At 61.3% G+C, this 9597-nt stretch overlaps 1 long non-coding RNA gene across 5 annotated transcripts in view; it reads left to right on the forward strand.

Annotated features, from left to right (window-relative positions):
• Nucleotides 1–9597, forward strand: part of LOC115944918 (uncharacterized) — an 11259-nt gene extending 1662 nt beyond the window's left edge. For 2 of the 5 annotated variants that reach the window (XR_014144485.1, XR_014144481.1), the window contains exons 2-4: nucleotides 1211–1299; nucleotides 4726–4813; nucleotides 8424–9591. This is a non-coding gene — a long non-coding RNA (uncharacterized LOC115944918). Of the gene's footprint in view, nucleotides 1–1210; nucleotides 1300–4725; nucleotides 4814–8423 lie in introns of all 5 variants that reach the window. The other 3 variants (XR_014144484.1, XR_014144482.1, XR_014144483.1) reach the window with 3 other exon arrangements.

Here is a 9597-nt window from a genome sequence, read left to right on the forward strand (position 1 = left end):
GCATACTTAAGGGACCCTACGTGCACACCAACTCCACACGCCTATCATCCGGGCGCACACCGACGTCCACGCACATAGGAGACCCTGCATGCACATGGGAAGCCCTCACGCACAGGGAAGCCTACATTCACTGATCCCCCGGCACACGATTCCACAAGCACCAGGATCCTCCCCCACAGAACCATGCCCATGTACGGGACCCCATACGAACACTGAGAGTCCTTCACTCAGCAGGTGCCCTGCTAGCATTGCTCCACGTGGACAGGGGACCCCGTAAGCACACACTCACCCCCCTCAAGAAGTCCTCAGTCCCCCTAAACACTTCAGATCCTTGCTCAGAACCCCAGTTCCCCATTGGATCCCATTTAGGGCCTGCCCTGCGGTCAACCATGTGTCCAAGCCAAGTCCCCTGCCAAAGCTTCTCCCTCCCCAATCCATGCCGGAATAATCCTCTTCCTGCCACTTTCTGGTCACCTTCCTCCTCGTCCCTCTTGACGCATGATCCCATCTTCTGGGTTTCCAGGGTTGCTCTCAGTTTCATTAATTCCCTCCCCAAGCACTGTGAGACACCCCACCAGCAGAAGGTGGTGGGCACGCAGACACAGGGTGTCTCACACCAGTGCCCAGGCAAGACTGCCGTGCCATACCTGCGCAGGGGGGGCGGCGAGGGGACCCAACCCAACCTGGGCCAAGGGAGGCCTCCCAGGGGAAAGAAACTCTGGGGTCAGCTGCCTGGGCTAGGGAGAAAGGCATTGCTTCCAGGCCCTGACAACAACACGAGAGGGTTGGGGGCACAGAAGTGTTGGTGTTTTGGGTAGGTTGCGGGCAGTGGGGAAGCATGTCGACTTCAGCAGAGCAGGGTGGCGCTATGCATTAGAGTGAAGCTTGTTCAGCGGCAGCCCAGCGGTTCAGAGCAGGGACACAGGTACGAGACACCCAGCCCTGGAGGTTACGGTCAGGGCCTGGGACCAAAGGATGGATGAACCAGGGAGTGGAAGAGGCAGGTGAGCAAGGGCAAGGGGGATGAGCTGTGGCCAGAGGTCCTTGCAAGCATTCCGCCAGAAGCTGCTGGGCACGCTCAGGCCGAAAAGCAGGGCAGGCAGGTGGGCCTGGAAGCCGGCAGGAAGCTGGGGGGGGGGGGGCATGAGGCTGTCTGTCCACACAGGCCACTCTAAGCACACACTCCTTGACTTTTCCCACCTCCCCCCAGGAAAATGAGCAGCAAGAAGGGGGTGCCCAAAGCTGCATCAGGGAAGTGGCAGCCATCCCTCCCTGGAGCCCAGCCGAGAGCTGTTGCTGGTAAGTGAGTCTGACCTCCAGAGCACCTCCACTCCAACACTGACTTGTGAGCCCCTCGCTGCAGCTGCCAGAGATGCTCTGAGAAGACCCTTCCCTCTGAGCGTGGCTTTCAAGGGATCTCTGAGTTGGGCTTGGTATGGTAGACCGAGGATTCAGGGCTCAGAAGTCCATTCCAGACTCTAACCCTGAGACTTGTACCCCTGGGAGGGATCAGGGAGCAGTATTGGGAGCCGCACAGCGTTAGAACACGGAGATGGAATGCAGGCCCATGTGGACTGGAGACAGGTTCTGAGACAGCTCACTTAGAATGCATGTTGGGGATTCTCAGGCTAAGTGTGTGGTCCACTCTGACCCTCCGTTCCACCTGGGCCATCCCCTTGCTTTTCCCTGCCTACAGCTGCTCTCTCAGGCCACCTTCTCCATAGCCACTCCTAGAGTGAATGGTGACAGCTTGCCCTTGGTTCCGTCCTGTTGTGGGTCAGGAAGGGCCCCTTCTCTCCTTCCTACCCCCACCCATTGTCCTTCCCTTCTCAGTCCCATTTCTTCTCTGTCATGGCACCCATGAGTTCTCTGTGAAGCTGTCAGCACCTTCCAGCCTGCAGTTCTGGGTCCCTCCAGCATCCAGGCCTGCACTGGGGTCCGTGTTGGCTAATGGAGCACCCACCCTGTTCCCCAGCTGCAGCCCCTCTGCTCGGAGGGGGGCTGACCCAAGTCCCCGGACCACAGAGAGCTCGCAAATCACGCGCCCTGCTGGGGTGACGGTGACTACTCTCCCATGCCAAGCCGGGGTTAGACCCTAGCTTCCAAAAATAGCCCCAGCGGCGTCTGAGGAAGCAGCCTTTCTGGAATGAGGATGATGGGCTCAGGGCCGCATGCTTCTTCTGTGATCTCAAGCCCTGGGAACACAGACTGCAATAAACAGTGGAGGCAGGGCAGGCAGCCAGGAAGCCTGCCAGGAAGCCCTGTTGGAGGTGGGGGGAGGGTGGGCATGTTCCTCACTTCTGCTACCTGCTGACTGCCCACCTAGGGCCTTGCTGCAGCCCTCCCCCTGCACACCCCAAACACTGCCCTGGACAGCTCCAGCAGTTCCCTGCCCTGGCCCACCTGGCCAGGATGCCTGGGTCCCCTGTAGGAATACCTCTGCCTCAGTTTCCCTGAACAAGTGTCCTTTCTGGGCACCCTCTACCTGCCAAACACTGGGCCAGCCTGGGAGGGCGTGCTCTCACATGGTCTTTGTAGCACCCTGTGTGGTGGGCACACCTCACCTCACGAGTGTGAAAAGGGCCCACTGTTATCCCACAGCCATCCCGGCCTCTGGCGCCCTGGCCCTCTGCAGGAATCTGTAGGTTGCTTGCATGGCTACCACACCCCCACAGATTGTCCGGAACCTCCCCCACCCCCTTACCTGGCCTTGGGTCTGCAGCACCTCAAGGCCCTCGCTCCGGAGTTGTTCCAGCGCCATGGCCAGCTCCAGCCCCTCCACGCGCACCCAGGCCTGCTCCTCCTGTAGCTGCTGCAGCCACAGCTGCTCCTCCTGCCATAGCTGCTCCCTCCACAGCTGCTCCTCCTGCCACAGCTGCTCCTCCTGCCACAGCTGCATCTGCAGCTGGACCTGCCGCCGCCAGTCCTCCAGCAGCCGCTGCTCCTGGGCCAGGCACAGCTGGACCTTGTGGAGCCTGAGCAGCTCGGGACCCAGGCCCGGTGTGAGGGCCCCTGCCCCACAGCCTTCCATGTCCGCAGGGGGGACTAACACCAGCTCGGACCCCAGAGCAGTGGCCTGCACCGGTCCCTCGGCTGCTTGTGGCCGCTCTGGCTTGGCCACCCTGGGGTGTCCCTGGGCAGCTGGCTTGTTGCTGGTCACGTGCTCCGCAGGGGCCACCCCCACCTTGTCCTGAGGGCCCCCTGCGGCGGGGGGCGGGGGCTTGGCCTCAGGGCCCTGCTGCCCAGAGGCCTGCTGTGCCTTGCCTGCCCTCCTGCCTCGGGGTTTTCGAGCCCGACTTCGTTTCCCCGACATGGCCCCAATCCGGCGCCTTTCACCAGGAGTCTGCTCCCTGGGGGCCCTGGCTCATCGCCGGCCAGCCGTGATCAGGCGGGCGCAGCGGGCATCCCCGGGAGGCCACAGTGGGCCCTCTGCTCCTGCCCTGCCCCTTGGCTGGTGCCTGTGGTGCAGCAGCTCCAGGCCCCGGCGCTGCCTGTGGGCCTCACGGGCCCCACTCGTTGGGCTGGGCCACGCTGGGGAGTTTATAGGGACTCGGCGGCGTGGTGGCTCACCCGGGCTCGAGGGCTGACTAACGTGCTGACACAGGGCGCGGGACTTTACAGGCCACAGGCCTCGTTGGCCAGACTGGGAGGGAGACTGAGAAACTGGAGGAGGTGGCTCTCGGCAACCAGATCCCGGCTGGGTGTAGCAACGAGTCTGGTCCTGCCCTGGGCGGGCCCCAGCGCCGCCTTCCCCGCCCCTGGTCCAGGGCAACCCACCAGCCCACGGGCCCAGGAGCTGCATCCCAGTCACACTGACCATCCAGAGGAGACCCTCCCTGGCCACAGACAAGCCCAACCCAACTAGCCTGGGAGCCCCCAGGCCAGCAGGCTCAGAGGAGCCCCCCGGGGGCCCAAGCTTGCCTGGGGTGCTCTGTGGAGGTGACACACTATTCGCCCAGCCTGGTGGCCTCCTGCTGGGGGCTGGGGGAAGAGCCGGGGCCTAAGTCCCGATGGCATTTTGTGGACTGAGATGGGGCAGCAAGGCACAGTCCAGCCTGCCCTAGGGTGGGGCAGGGGCTCTTGATGCCTCCTGGTTGGGGGTCCAGCTGCCCTGCCCCAGAAACAAAGGCCTTTGTATCCCCCAGGGGGACCTTGGTGGGGTGGGGGTGTACAGGGCCAGCCTGAGTGCTGGCGTCCCCTGGGCTTCCTGTTGGGAGGAGGCCCCAGACAGCCTCCTTCCCAGCGTTTCCCCAGCCTGGGGCCGCTGACTCACACCCACGCCCAGGGCCCCATCCCAGCCAGCTCTGCCACACTGGCTTGACTGGTTTGCCTAGCACAGCCCTGCTGGGAGCACCCTCCTCCTCCTCCCACTCAGCCCTTGTCCCTGAAGCTTCAGGGGGAGGTAGACAGCAGGCCACCACCTGGGGGGCACAGGAGGACACGCAGGACGAGGGCACCAGATGCCGGGCTGCGTTAGGGCTGGGGCAGGGACTTCGCCCCACGTGGCTTCGTTAGAGCGAGGGCTTCAGGACCCGGGGCCAGGGGCGCCCCATCCCCCGCGGCACCCCAGGGGGCGCCGCCGGACTGCTGGGGAGGACATGCCCGGGTGCGCGCTCCTTAACCGCCAAGAAGCACCTGTCCTCCACGCAGCCCATAAACGCCTCCGGAGGGTGATGGGAAGGGGTGGGCCCACGGCTCCACTGCACTGACCTCCCCCTCCCCCAGGAAGCCGAGAGAGACCCGCCAGTCGCCGAGGAAGACCGGCCAGCCGGCCAAGCGCCCGCGGCCCCTGAGTGCCCAGAGGCCCCCGCAGGTGAGAGCCTGCGCGCCCCGCGTCCGCTCTGCTCTCGGGGCCGGAGGGGATGGGCAGGACTGCGGGCGGGCTGGCGGGAAGGGGGCTGCCCCGGGCCGGGACACGCGTGGTGTGCGTGCATGTGCGTGTGCGCGCGCGCGGGTGCTCGCGGAGCCGCGTGGCCCTCCCCGGGGCAGGTGGAGCTGAACCCCGGCCTTCTCTCTGACCGCAGCAGCTCCGTGCTTTCCCGGCGAGGGCTGGGCGGGGTTGGCCCCGTGCCGCGTCCCAGGGGCGCGGCCTGTCCGGGAATCCCTCTCCCTCACGCCTTTAACGCGCGGTGGTCGTCCGCTGGGGACTGGACAGGGGCCACCACCTTCGTGTCCCACCGTGCTTCTCCTGCCCACTCTTGGGCGCCTGTGCCCGGGGCCTCTGTCGCAGGCGGCGGTAGTCCTCTTTTTTTTTTTAAGATTTATTTATGGGGGAGGAGGGGCAGAGGGGAGGGAGAGAGAGAGAGCGGGGAGCTCCAGGTGGGGCTGGATCTCACCACCCTGAGATCATGACCTGAGCCGAAATCAGGAGTCCACCGCTCAACCGACTGAGCCCCCTGAGGCACCCCAGGCGCCCCCGGGCTGTCTTCTCAGGGCAGGCATAGTCCACTGTAGTCTCTTGACACCGACCTCCAGAGCTGAGTCCTTACCAAATCATCGTCCTGTACCCCGAATCCATATTCCATCGCAACCCCCCAGCCCTGTCCTGGGTGTCTTCAAACTCACCAGCACATCCAGATGCAAACCCCTCATCCCCTTCCTCTCCACTGTCCAGTCTCCTGAGACTGCACCCTGGTGACCCTGTGCCCAAGCCCTCGTGCCCAGATAGGTCTTTGTGGTCTCTGTTTCTCTCCTTCCCACCCTGGTCTTGGTCTCTCCGCCCCCTGACTCCCATTTTACTTCTGGCCTGTCCCGGGCAGAGTGGCTGGTCTCAACCCTCACACAAGCCTGGTGTTGTGTGGGTGGTGCTGGCCTTGCCCCAGCATAAACTCCCAGCACGCCACCCACACACCGAGGGCCAGGACAAGGAGCCTGACCTTGTCCCGAGGACAGGGGTGGACCACTGAAGGTTTGTAAAGCCCTGCCTTATATATGCGCGACGTGTTTGTTACTCGTGGTTCCAGATTATGCATAGTAGGACTGACTCTCTGCAATTGAAGCAGAGATGGAATGTGCTGGAAGGATGCTCAGTAGCTGGAGATTTGGGCTGGGAAAGAGGCAGAAGTGAGAGGGAGTGGAGGACACAGGCCAGGCCCCAGAGGAGTCTGAGCAGGATGCCCCATCTGTCCTTAGAAGCCCACACTAGTTGTATCCTCGGCTCTGCGGGTCCACCAAGAACCCGCTCTACCTCTGCCCCGTGGCTTGCTGTTACTCCTGGGGAGAGGCCGCCCACACTTCCGCCACACTCTCATTGTCACGGGGAAGGAGGGCCCCTTTTTCGGTTTCTATGGTGGGCAGGGGGCTCCCACCAAATTCCTCAGAACAGCACCCGAGCGGACAGGGTGGGAGGCCTGAGTCTCCAGCAGGCCCGTCCCCTCTTCTCTAAGGCCAGCTGTTCTGGGCGCGAGTGAGGCTAGACAGGCCCCACTGCTCTGCCTCTTTCTGCTGTGAGGTGGGGGCTCGGACTGGGCATTCAGGGGCCAGCAGGTCTGTGCCGATGGTGGTGTGAACAGCTGAGCCAGTAGGAGCCTCCCTGCGGGAACCCATGTCAGCCAAAATAAAGGGTGTCCCCTTCGCACGGAAGGTGTCCCGTAGGACTGCCGCACTCAGGCCTCGGCACCCGGAGGATGAGGACGTCCATGGGCCCCACTCTGCTGCCGTGGCCACATGGCTTGTGAGCCGGGAACAAGTCTGTGTCCGTTTGCTAGCCCAGAGCCTCCTTTGCAGTGAGGACACCTGGTCAGCATCACATGGACAAACCGTTCTCAGAGCCTGGGTTTATTCTGAGAAGTCCGTTCAGAGGGCGTCTCCCCCAGTCTCGTCGCCATCACCCCCGTTTCTGATGACCTGCCCAAATCATCAGCCAGAGCATAGGAGTTGGCACCAAGAACGTGATTGGGCAGGACAGTGTCTGCTCGGCCTTGGTGTGGGGGGCTCGTGCTTAGGGCCCAAGTGTCCCCAGCATCCCTCCCCCCTCGGCCACTCCATGCACTGGCCTTCGCAGCCGCACCGGGTGGCCGAGGAGAGAGGCTGGCCGGCATCCCTAGGCTGTCCATCTCCTCTGCAGTGGACTCTCTCCGGGGCCGTCACAGTGAGAGGCAGAGCCAGCACGGGGGGCTGCTCCTGCCGCCTGCCCCCCACGTGCCTTTCCCAGCCCTGTTTGTCTCTGTCCATTTCCGGCTCCCGATGAACCAGCCAAGCCTTTCCCCGTTGTCCTGGGGGCAGTTTTCTGCGCCCCCCAGGCCACTCTTCCCATCCACGGGGAGTAGATGACCAGGTTCCCCCCGGAGACTGTCGGCCCCGCTGCCCCGCAGGGTCTCCTGACGGAGGAGGACGACGGCGGGCAGTCTGAGTTAGCGCCGCCGGGTGGACTCAGCTGTGTGTGTTCCGGCCGAAGCTTTCCTCCGCTGTGCTGTGGGCTGAGGAGAGGCATCAATACAACAGAAGGGAGGAGAGCGTGGCACGGCTGTCTGGCTCATGGAAGGGACTCAGGCCTTCCCGGCATTTCATTTCTACCATGCGATGGGTTCCCGCTGTATCCGCCCGATGCCAGGAGTCCCTGGAGTGAGGACCGCAGGTTGTGATGGGTTCCTCGGGCAGCATGTTCTCTCCTGTCCTGGTTGGACTTCCAGCCTCCACCAGGGCCAGGAGGTCAGGAGCTGTTCTCCAAACCAAGAAGAGTGTTCTGCCGTGGAAGGCACAGCCTTACTCTAGAACCTTGGAGCCCTGCCGCACCTTTCCCGTGGGGGCTCACCAGAGGTTCCACAGGGCACCCTTCTGCCCACAAATGCCTACAGCATGTCGGACCTGCTGATGAGGTGGCCCCAGCCTGGCAGCTCATGCCTCAGCCACAACCTCTGGGCCCTGCTGGGACCATTAGCCTTCTGGGCCTCCCAGCAAATGGGGTGTGCGGTATTCCCAGAGACATGATGCTGCTCAGATGTTCTAACAGGCTTGCCCACCACTGGGCTTCTTTCTTGAGGAAGGAGGTACAAGGCACAACCATTTTTTTTTTTTAAGATTTTATTTATTTATTTGAGAGAGAGAGAATGAGAGACAGAGAGCACGAGAGGGAAGAGGGCAGAGGGAGAAGCAGACCCCCTGCCGAGCAGGGAGCCTGATGTGGGACTCGATCCCGGGACTCCAGGATCATGACCTGAGCCGAAGGCAGTCGCTTAACCAACTGAGCCACCCAGGCGCCCCAGAACCATTTATTTTTTACCTTACGATGTCCTAGCAAGCTCCAGATCCACGAACCCCGACAGCTTCCCCAGACTGGTGGTTTTGTCTCCCTACGTTTGGAAGTCTGAGGATCGGGGCGGCACCAGGACGATCTAGGTTCCTGTGTTAGCTTCCTATGGCTGCAACTAGCACACATCTATCAGTTTAAAACAGTGCAAACTTATTCTCTTGCTCTTCTGTAGGTTAGAAGTCTGACACGGGGCCTCAGTGGGTTACCATAAAGGCCTTGGGAACTGCAACCCTGCTTGGAGGCTCTAGAGGGAAATCTGGGTCCTTGTCCTCCACTTTCCGGAGGTGCCCATGTTCCTTGGCTCGTGGCCTCCCGCTGCCTTCCAGGTCAGCACTGTTGCATCTGTCTGACCTTCTCCGAGTCTCTTCTGCCTCTCTCTCCCCTTGTGATTACATTGGATCTACCCGCATAATGCAGCATGATCACCCTATTTTAAGGTCACCTGATTAGCAGCCTTAATTCCCTCCTGCAGGTAACACAGCACATTTCCAGGCTCCAGGGAACAGGACACGGACATTTGGCGGGGGGCCCTTCTTCTGCCTCCTACACTCCCTGTAAGCTGTATTACCGCAGGAAGCCAGAGCGTGGCTTGGTCCTGAGAGAAGACAGTGATGGTGAATTGCTGTCTTGGCCAGATTGGGGCGGGGAGGTGCTCTGGATCCTCCCAGTGATGGATGTTGAGAGGAAAGCGTTTGCCAAATCAGTTGTGCACAGCCCATCTGACCGGTTCTGCCACCTGTTCAAGTTCATTGTCGTCCGTCTTCTTCCACCATTAATCATCTGTTTTCTGCAAAGGCCGGATAGGTGAATTCAATGGAGGTATGATGGGGACCACTACTCCTGCTCTCCTCAAACCTGTCTGTCTTGGGTCTTTTCTTTTCTTTTTTTTTTTAGTTAAGGCTTTATTTTTTTTAGAGCAGTTTTAGGTTCCCTTCAATTGAGGGGAAGGTACAGAGATTTCCCATACACCCCCTACCCCTGCTCATGTACAATCTCCCCAATTATCATCATCCCCACTAGTGGTGCATTTGTTACGGTCGATGAACCTACACGGGGACATGATCATGAAGCATCATCATCACCCAGCGTCTAGCTGACCTCAGGTCTCACTCCAGGTGCTGGACCTTCCATGGGTTTGGACAAACGTGTCATGACGTGCGTCCACCAGTAGAGTGTCTACAGAGTAGACTCCCTGCCCTAAATCCTCTGGGCTCTGACTGTCCCTCCCTCCCCCCAACCCCTGGCGACCACTCATCTGTCTCCATGGTTCTGCCTTTTCCAGAGTGTCAGAGACCTGGAATCACACAGTATGGAGCCTTTTCCAACTGGCTTCTCTCACTTAGCAA

Source organism: Leptonychotes weddellii, chromosome 4 (genome assembly GCF_054177405.1).
Source record: "Leptonychotes weddellii isolate Sample4059 chromosome 4, ASM5417740v2, whole genome shotgun sequence".
NCBI classification, from domain to species: domain Eukaryota; kingdom Metazoa; phylum Chordata; class Mammalia; order Carnivora; family Phocidae; genus Leptonychotes; species Leptonychotes weddellii.